This window comes from Galeopterus variegatus, unplaced genomic scaffold (genome assembly GCF_000696425.1).
Source record: "Galeopterus variegatus unplaced genomic scaffold, G_variegatus-3.0.2 Scaffold96, whole genome shotgun sequence".
In the NCBI taxonomy this organism is placed as follows: domain Eukaryota; kingdom Metazoa; phylum Chordata; class Mammalia; order Dermoptera; family Cynocephalidae; genus Galeopterus; species Galeopterus variegatus.
Genome location: NW_007726207.1, coordinates 935,222 through 944,249, shown reverse-complemented (window position 1 = coordinate 944,249; position 9,028 = coordinate 935,222). Strand labels below are relative to the sequence as shown.

The 9,028-nt window shown below is 41.2% G+C and overlaps 1 pseudogene; it reads right to left on the bottom strand.

The window, feature by feature from the left end:
• Positions 1–7,664: 7,664 nt before the first annotated feature.
• Positions 7,665–8,531, bottom strand: LOC103599154 (annotated as a pseudogene).
• Positions 8,532–9,028: the final 497 nt, after the last annotated feature.

Here is a 9,028-nt window from a genome sequence, read left to right as displayed (position 1 = left end):
GTGGATTAGAAAAGACTGCTAAAAAGGGACTCAAGTTGCATGACAGCATGTGCCCAGACACCTTCATGGTAGAGGCAGCCTAGCTGCCAAAAACCCTGGAGCCTCTACCTTTAGACTAGGTCAGAGTCTTGAAGTATGTTTTTTAAACATGGTGCCTTGGGTACTTCCCCCTCTCCCCAAAAAAAGTGGTTAAAAAATAATGTTCAGAATACATGAGATACAGAGGTGGATTGATGATGAGCTAGGGAGGTATAAGATTTATTTGTATGGGTCCCATCCAAAGTCCTGTACCTAATTTATGTTAGTGATTTTGCACACTTTGGACCACAGTTCCCTGGACTGCTCTGAGACCCACTTTCCTATTCTGTATAACAAGATTAATAATACCTGTACACACCTAGTGTTTCTTTTCTTAAAAGGGCTACGAGAAAGAGATTTAGGACCTACCAAAAAGAGATTCAGGACCCACCAAAATCTGAACCCCACGCCTGATTCAATGCCTATTTGTTTATTAAACTCACTAAGTCTTGAAGTAAAGACTTCAGCTTAATTTTATTTATCTAATGTTCCCTCCTAAGTAGAAGCAAGAGGACACCCTCTCTTGCTTAGTGAGCAGCCTGTCACTAGGGAGGGAGGCAACATGTAAGAGAAGCCATCGCAGTCCTCATGTCACCAGCTCTGCCAGAGGTCTATATACCCCTCCTCCCAGCCCCCACCTCTCGAGATGTCCTCTTCTTAAGGACATTTCACCCAGCAAGTGAGCAGAACTCCGAGTCCCCATTTTAGTGCCCCAGATGTCCTTTGGAAGTTGATGTCTTTTCCAGATCTTTCACATCAGCTCCATTGTCACTCTCAATTAGAATCTGCTGGGCATTGCCTGGGCTCTCAAGCGGGACTGGGTGCTTTAGGACACAAAAAGAAATGGAAAAGGAATCCAGGAAGAACAGCAGTGACTGGTAAACGGACATTGCATCTACACCAGGGGAACATAAAATGGCTGTGAATGTAACACTTACCCAGGTGTTCATAAATTTTTGTATAAGAGTGAATTGACAATAGTATTTTTCTGTTTTTTGTTTTGTTTTGTTTTGTTTTTTAAGCACTCAATTTTGAGGACAAGAAAGGAGATCCTAAGCTCCATTTTAACTTCGGGAAGAGAGGACTGCCTCCACCTCTCCACCTGTTCTGGAGCACTGATAGGAGCAGAAAGACTTGTTTGGGGGCTTCCCAGCCTCCCACCAAATGAAACCTACCCACCCCACCTCCAAAGAGCAACTTGTCCAAACCTCAGGGGTGGGACTTGGTGGGAGGTGGAGGCATGGAGGACTGAGGCATAAATGGCTAGTAAAATTTCCCCTTTGTGCTTGGCATGGGTCAGTCTCCTCGTAAAGTTTGCTTTTAAACAGCGGAAGTCCGCGTTGTGGTAGAAAGAGAGCTCTCTGTGGAGGTCAGAGAGCGTGTGGAGTCACAGCCCTGCCGCTTACTGATCCTGTACAATTTCCTGGACTCCTCTGAGACCCGGTTTCCTCCTGTATGTTACAGGATCTATGATGCAGAGTCAGCATTTAATAGTGCTCAATTGCTGTTGCACCTGAGTTCCTGATGCGCTGATAGTCTGGGTCAAGGACACCGAGTGCTCAGCAAGCACTAAACACAAGCTGTCCTGGGGGCTGTGCATCGTCATTCCAGGTCCCACTCAGCACTCAGGCCAGGTCCTGTCAGTTTCACTTCCTCCCACTCTGATTTCACAGAGCAGCTGGAGGTCACAACGCCTAGACGCCAGCGAGCTCCCAGTGTCGGGCGGTGGTGCACGTCATCTGGCCACAACGCCTGCAGTGGTGTGGGTTGGGGGCTGCTGGAGGTTTGGTTCAGCAGATGCAAGAAAAAGGAACGCCGAGTGCAGGGTTTTTTCAGTTTGGGGTTTGGGTTTTTTCCCTTTGTTCTTTCAGTCAGAAACTTGTTTGAGTCTGGGTTTGTTTTCCTGGATGACTTCTAGTCTGAGCCTACTGTTTTTGTTCTTGTCTAACCGGACTAATATTCCCAATTTCATTTCATTTTCTCTTTTTCCCTTTGAACGCCCATCTCTCCCTCTTCTGTTTTAATCTCCTTTTTCCACATTCCCACCCTTTTTTCCTTTGCAGTCCCCTAAAATCCTTTTGAAAGCTTCTGTACCAATCAGCAAATTCCCTTTCTCAGCGTTGATCAGGGGCGGCTCCTCTGCAGGTGAAACCTCTCCACGCAAATGTCTGCGACTGCCCTGCAGGCCCTGCAACTCAGACTGTTCCACCGTGAAAACACGTCTGACACCACAAGCCTGTGCTCACATGTGTAGGTAGAACTATGACAATATTTAGCCCTAGAACATTGATCTCCTTGATATTTTCTATTTCATACTATTTTTCTTTTCTTTATTTTCATCCTTCCTTCTTTCCTTTCTCTCTCTCTCTTTCTCTCTCTCTCTATGCTCCTCATCCACTAAACTAATCTCAGGACTCATTACTGTCATTAATAGATTGAGACTTGTACTTTGAAAACCATTAACTTAGAAGCACTGTCCACGTGCCCTGGGGAAGAGACCCTTCCCTTGATTTTCTAAAACACACATTATCTGTACATAATGAGAATCTGCTCCCTACTCCTCCAAACAGATGAAATGTAAGTACTCCTGGGGTGAACTGAGAGACAAGGACAGAGGATAACACGTCTCTAAAGTATGTTGTGGAGCCATCTTGGGGTTCAGAAAAGGGGATGATTGATCTGATGCTCTGAGCTTCCCTGGTTCTCTCACCACGATGCCCCAGTGTTTTCTGTCTACCCCTCCGACTCCAAAACTTACCAAAAAAAAAAGTTTTGAGGAAGGATCTTGCGGTAGGCAGAATAATGGCACCCAAAGATGTCCATGTCCCAGTCACCAAAACCTGTTAATATGTTTGAGATGTTAATGGCAAGGGGAAATTAAGGTTGCAGATGGAATTAAGGTTGTTAATTGGCTGATCCTGTAATGGGGAGAATATCCAGGGTTATCTAGTTGGTACCAACGAAATCACAAGGGTTCTTGTCAGGGGAAGAGGAAGGCAGGAGAGTAATGTGAGGTAGGACTCCACTGGCCATTGTTGGCTTTGAAGATGGAAGGGATCACTAGCCAGGAAGGCGGGCAGCCTCTTGGAGGTGGAAAAGGCAAGAAAACAGATTCTCCCCTAGAGCCTCCAGAAAGGAAAACAAGCATGCTGGCACCTCCATCTTAGCCCAGTGAGAACCATGCCACATTTCTGACCTCCAAAAGTGTAAGATAATAAATGTGTGCTGTTTTAAGCCACTAAGTGTGTGGTGATATGTTACAGCAGCAACAGGAAACTAACACGGATGTGTTCTTGGTCAATTACAACACACATGAATTAGAGCATTTCTGAGTCCAGGGGTATTTTTTTTTTTTTTTTTTGTCTTTTTTTGTAACCAGTAACGGGATCGCAACCCTCGGAGTCGCGCCTGCACTGCGCTCAACCAGTGAGCAGACCGGTCTCTATATGGGATCCGAACCCTCGGCAGGAGCGCCGCCGCACTCTACTGAGTGCGCCACCAAAATACCTGATTTCTTCTTCCAATGTTCCTGGAACCTATTCCTGTTGCTTGTTTCACCAGCCACTCCAAGGCTGCTGGTCCCACTGTAGTTAACTGAATTATGCCTGGCCATACCCCAAGATATGTCAACAATTGATAGATCAACACTTTAGGAGCCAGAAAATCTTATTAGAGTTAAATGTTAATTAGGACAGGAACTCTTGGAATGTAAGAGCAAGCAGAGCCATCAAGGTTCGGACAGTAGCGAATGTGTAAGCACCACATTAGGAAGCTGCTCTCTGAGCAAAATACAAAATGAGATGCCTCAAGCTGAAGAGAAAATAAATGGCTGCTGATTTTACAAAACCTGCAGTTTTAAAATTTTTGTTGTTGTTCTGTTTGTTTTTGTATATTTAACAAATTATTTTTAATTGCAATAAAGTACACATAACATAAAATTTACCATCTTAACCATTTTTAAATGTACACAGTTCAGTGGCATTAAGTACATACATTTTTATTTTTGTACAACCATCACCACCATCCATTTCCAGAACTCTTTTCATCTTGAAAAACGGAAACTCTGTACGCATTATATGATATATTCCCCTTTTCTCTCCTCCCCCCATCCCCTAACATCCACTATTCTACTTTCTGTCACTATGACGTTGACTACTCTAGGTGCCTCAAATAAGTGGAATCATACACTATTTGTCCTTTTGTGACTGGTTTATTTTACTTAAAGCCCTTAAGGTTCATCCATGTTGTTGTATGGGTCAGAATTTCCTTCCTTTGTAAGGCTGAATAATATTCCATCATATTTATATGCCATATTTTGTTTATCCATTCTCTGTTGATTGACACTTGGGTCGTTTCCACATTTTTTTTTTTTAAAGATGACTGGTAAGTGGATCCTAACCCCTGACTTGGTGCTGTCAGTACCATGCTCTCCCAAGTGAGCCGTGGGCTGGCCCTTATTTTTTTCCCCCCACATTTTGGATATTGTGAATAATGCTTCTATGAACATGGATATTCAAATATCTGAGTCCTCGCTTTCAGTTCCTATGGGCATATACCTAGAAGTGGGATTCCTGGATCATATGGTAATTTAATGTTTAGCTTTTTAAAGAACTGCCATACCATTTTACATAACAGTGGCACCATTTTACATTCCCACCAACAGTGTGCAAAAGTTCCAATTCCTCCATATTTTCTTCAACACATCTTACTGCCTGTCATTTTTTTCTGATAGTAGCCATCCTAATAGGTGAGAAGTGGTATCATCCATAAGTTTTCATCCTCTAGAGATGTTTACAAGTGAACATCTTGTCATTCCCCCCCACCCATGAATATTGTTCAAGTTAAATGATATCACCCTTTTGTCCTCACTAATTTGTAGCCTGATGGTGATTTTTAACAAAGTTTTCCATCTCTCTACATCTAGAGTTTAGTGAGGTCCTCACCAGCAGCTATTAGGTAAAAAATAAACTAAAGGTTTCAATGAAAGTATTTGATTTTATTTATCTTCATGTTTGTTTTTATTTTGTCTTCCTTAGACTCCCCCAAAATTTATTTGCTAAAGTGATTCTGTAAGGATGCAAAAAACTAAAAAATTTTAAGGTTCCTGAGAGTATCTAAGGAATAATTATGTCCTTAAAAACATGAGGGAGACTTCATAATTATTCACAATAATTATTACTCAAATGGTCCCACTAGGAAAAACATTTCAAGAAATAAAGAAATGTTAAGAAGAAAATTACCAGTGAACCATATCTATGAGGGATCTTCAAAAAGTTCATGGAAAATTTGCATTACGTAAAAACTATGCATGGATTGCAAAAATTTTTTGCACCAAAATAAACTCGTACTAACTTCTTATAACATGTCTAAACAGGATCTAGTCTGAGGCTCTGAGAAGGATGATATATCAGTTTGAAAAAAGCCTCTATCAGAGCAACATTTAATTCTAGAATTAAAGCAAGAACAAACATCCAATTTTTGGTGAAGCTTGGGTGGAAGAATGGTGAAATTGTTGATACTTTATGAAAAGTTTATGGGTAATACCCCAAAGAAATCAGCCAAAAGTAATGCCCCAAAGAAATCAGCAGTTTATAAATAGATAACTCTTTTTAATAAGGGATGAGATGATTTTGAAGATGAAGCAGGCAGCGGCAGACCATCTACATCAGTTTATGAGGAAAAAGTTAATCTTGTTCATGCCCTAATTGAAGAGGACCAATGATTAACAGCAGAAGCAATAGCCAACACCACAGATATCTCAATTGGTTCAGCTTACACAATTTTGATTGAAAATTTACAGTTGAGCAGATGTTCCACTCAATGGGTGCCAAAACTGTTGCATCTAGATCAGCCAGACAAGAGAAGATCTTTCAGTGGAAATTTTAAACAAGTGGGATCAAAATCTTGAAGTATTTCTTTTTTTTTTTTTTTTGTCCTTTTTTGAGACCAACCGCACCGCGCTCAGCCAGTGAGCACTGTGAGCACACCAGTCATCCCTATATAGGATCCGAACCCGCGGCGGGAGCGCCGCTGCGCTCCCAGTGCCACACTCTCCCAAGCGCGCCACGGGCTCGGCCCAAGTTCTTGAAGTATTTCTGCAAAGAATTGTAACAGGAGATGAAACATGGCTTGACCAGTACAATCCTGAAGACAAAGTATAATCAAAGCCATGGCTACCAAGAGGTGGAAGGGGTCCAGTCAAAGCAAAAGTGCACTGGTCGAGAGCAAAGGTCATGGCAACAGTTTTTTGGGATGCTCAAGGTATTTTGCTTGTTGACTTTTGGGAGGGCCAAAAGACTTGAACATCTGCTTACTTGGAGAGTGTTTGAAGAAAATTAGCTGGAGCTTTAACAGAAAAACACCTGGGAAAGCTTCATCAGAAAGTCCTTCTCCACCATGACATACTCCTGCTCATTACTCTCATCAAACAAGGGAAATTGTTCAGGAGTTTCAATGGGAAATCATTAGGCATCCATCTTACTGTCCTGATTTGGCTCCTTCTGACCTCTTTTTGTTACCTAATCTTAAAAAATCTTTAAAGGGCACTCATTTTCTTCAGCTAATAATGTACAAAAGACTGCATTGACATGGTTAAATTCCCAGGACCCTAAATTCTTTAGGGATGAACTAAATGGCTGTATCACTGCTTACAAAAGTGTCTTGAACTTGATGGAGATTATGTTGAGAAATAAAGTTTATATATTTTATTATTTATCTTATAATTCCATTTTTTCATGAACTTTTTGAAGTCCCCCCCATAAACATTGTATTGTGTGCATAACATGATCAAGTAAGAATATAGTGATTAAAAATATTTTATGTAATTGATTTCAATTATTAATTTAAAGTGTTCATATTAATTCCCTTTAATCCAAACAATATAATTTTTTAACCATGTGATTGTGGTTTTAAAACATGTTCCTTAAGTATAGGGAAGTTAAATAAATCATATTCATGAAGTGATTTTGCCATTTATTTATTCCTAATGCTTTTTCGGTTTCTAGTGAAATGAACTCTAGTCCCTATACTTAGAAGGCACTTCCTTGTATAATTTTCTAAATTCCACTCATCCTTCAAGGCCTAGCCCAAGTCTCCCCCCACTAGAAGATAATATTCAAGCAAACAGGGATTTTTCTCAGGTTTGTTTAAGGCTGTATGACCATTCCTCAGTAAAGTATCTAGCACTAGGAGGGATGTGTACATTGAATAAAAAGAATGAATTAACGAATGAACAAATGAATGAATATCTTAGATCTTATTGCTCATTTTCTCCTCCAAACTCCCACAGCATATGGACTCACTGTCTATATAACTTATTTAACTCTTTTTTTTTTACTTCATTAAAATACGGAGTTTGTTTCACATGTATATTTTTGTTTCCCCACCATCTCCATGTCTGACCACCACTACTACTATGTCCTATCATAACATTCCACACATAGTTAAAACCAAGCAAGGGTGGAGTTCCATCTCAAAAACTAAACAGGCATTTTGGACAACACATTCTTGGCAACGGAACCTGGACAACATTTATCAAACACTGTAGGGAAAGTTCTCACTCTGCATTATAAAAAGGACAGCATATATCAACTGTTACAGAAATGAACTAAGATGAAGATTTGTAACAAACCGTTCAAACTGCTTTCTTCAAGAGATTTCCTCCATTACCAGAGATCTTAAACAGGCTCCTGGTCAATCATCCAGAAGCAATTCACGTAATTAACGAACTCGGCTTCCACTTTGGGAAGAGCACCACCTTTTTCTATACTTGCTTAAAGTTTTGCTTTCATGTCTTCTACAGAGCTAGGTCTTTTCAGTGTTTTAGGATTTTTTTTTTTTTTTTTTTCCTGCTTTTTGAAGGATTCTTGACCTACTGATCTTGGTGTTGAAGATTTTGAGTCTTTTCCATTCTGGTTTGGTTTTTGTGCATTTTTGGCTGTAATATCTCATGCAGATTTCTTCACCAGAGTTTTTCCTTCAGTTTCCTCATCATCAAAGTCATCATCATCATCATAATCATTTTCATCAGCAGTAAGTTTTACTTTTTTCTGTGGAATCCTGCTACCACTTCCAGGGTCAGATCACTTTCCAGATATATTAAGAGTTTCACATCTTCCTCCTCTTCATCTTCCGATTATGCATCTTTGTCCACAGCTACTAAGTGCTATCCACTAATATGCACAGGCCCTGAGCCATACGTCAACCACAGGTGGTGTTATCTCAAAGCCACCAAGGAAAACAGCTGGCTGTACAGACATTTTCAAAATGGCCAGTGTTACTTTCACTGGACTGCCCTCATAATTCATTGCCTTTGCACTAGCACCTAAACTGACCGTTCTTGAAGGTAACTGCTGCTCATTTTCATCATTATTCATCTTAAAGTGATAATCTTTGTCAGCCTTTAGTTCACGACCAAAAAGATAGTTTTGGGGCCTCAGGGGGCTCACGTCCATGTCCACCAAACATTCCCTGGAGTGGTGGCATGCACTTAGGTGGGAGAGAAGGCGACAAAGAGAAGTGACTGCTGCTCCGGAGAACAGCTGCACAGGACATAGTCACACCAGGCCTATTTGACTCTTGACATGTACATTTTGTGGTAGGCATTTGTGTTGTCCACCAAATATTTATAGTTCTCCTCCCAGCATATGGTAGAATCACACTTTCCCACCCCCTTGAAATTAGCTATGGATATAAAATTGCCTTAGAGGGCCGGCCCAGTGGCGCACTGGATAGTGCGCCGCTTAGGAGGCGCGGCAGCACTGCCGCCCGAGGGTTCGGATCCCACATACAGACCGGCTCCCGCTCACTGGCTGAGCGAGGCGTGGGAGCAACACCGAGGTTTGCAATCCCATTGCCGGTCCCTGGTCCGGTACGGGGGCAACACTGAGGGTTGCAATCCGTTGCCGGACACGGAAAAAAAAAAAAAAAAAAAAAAAAAAAAAAAAAAAAA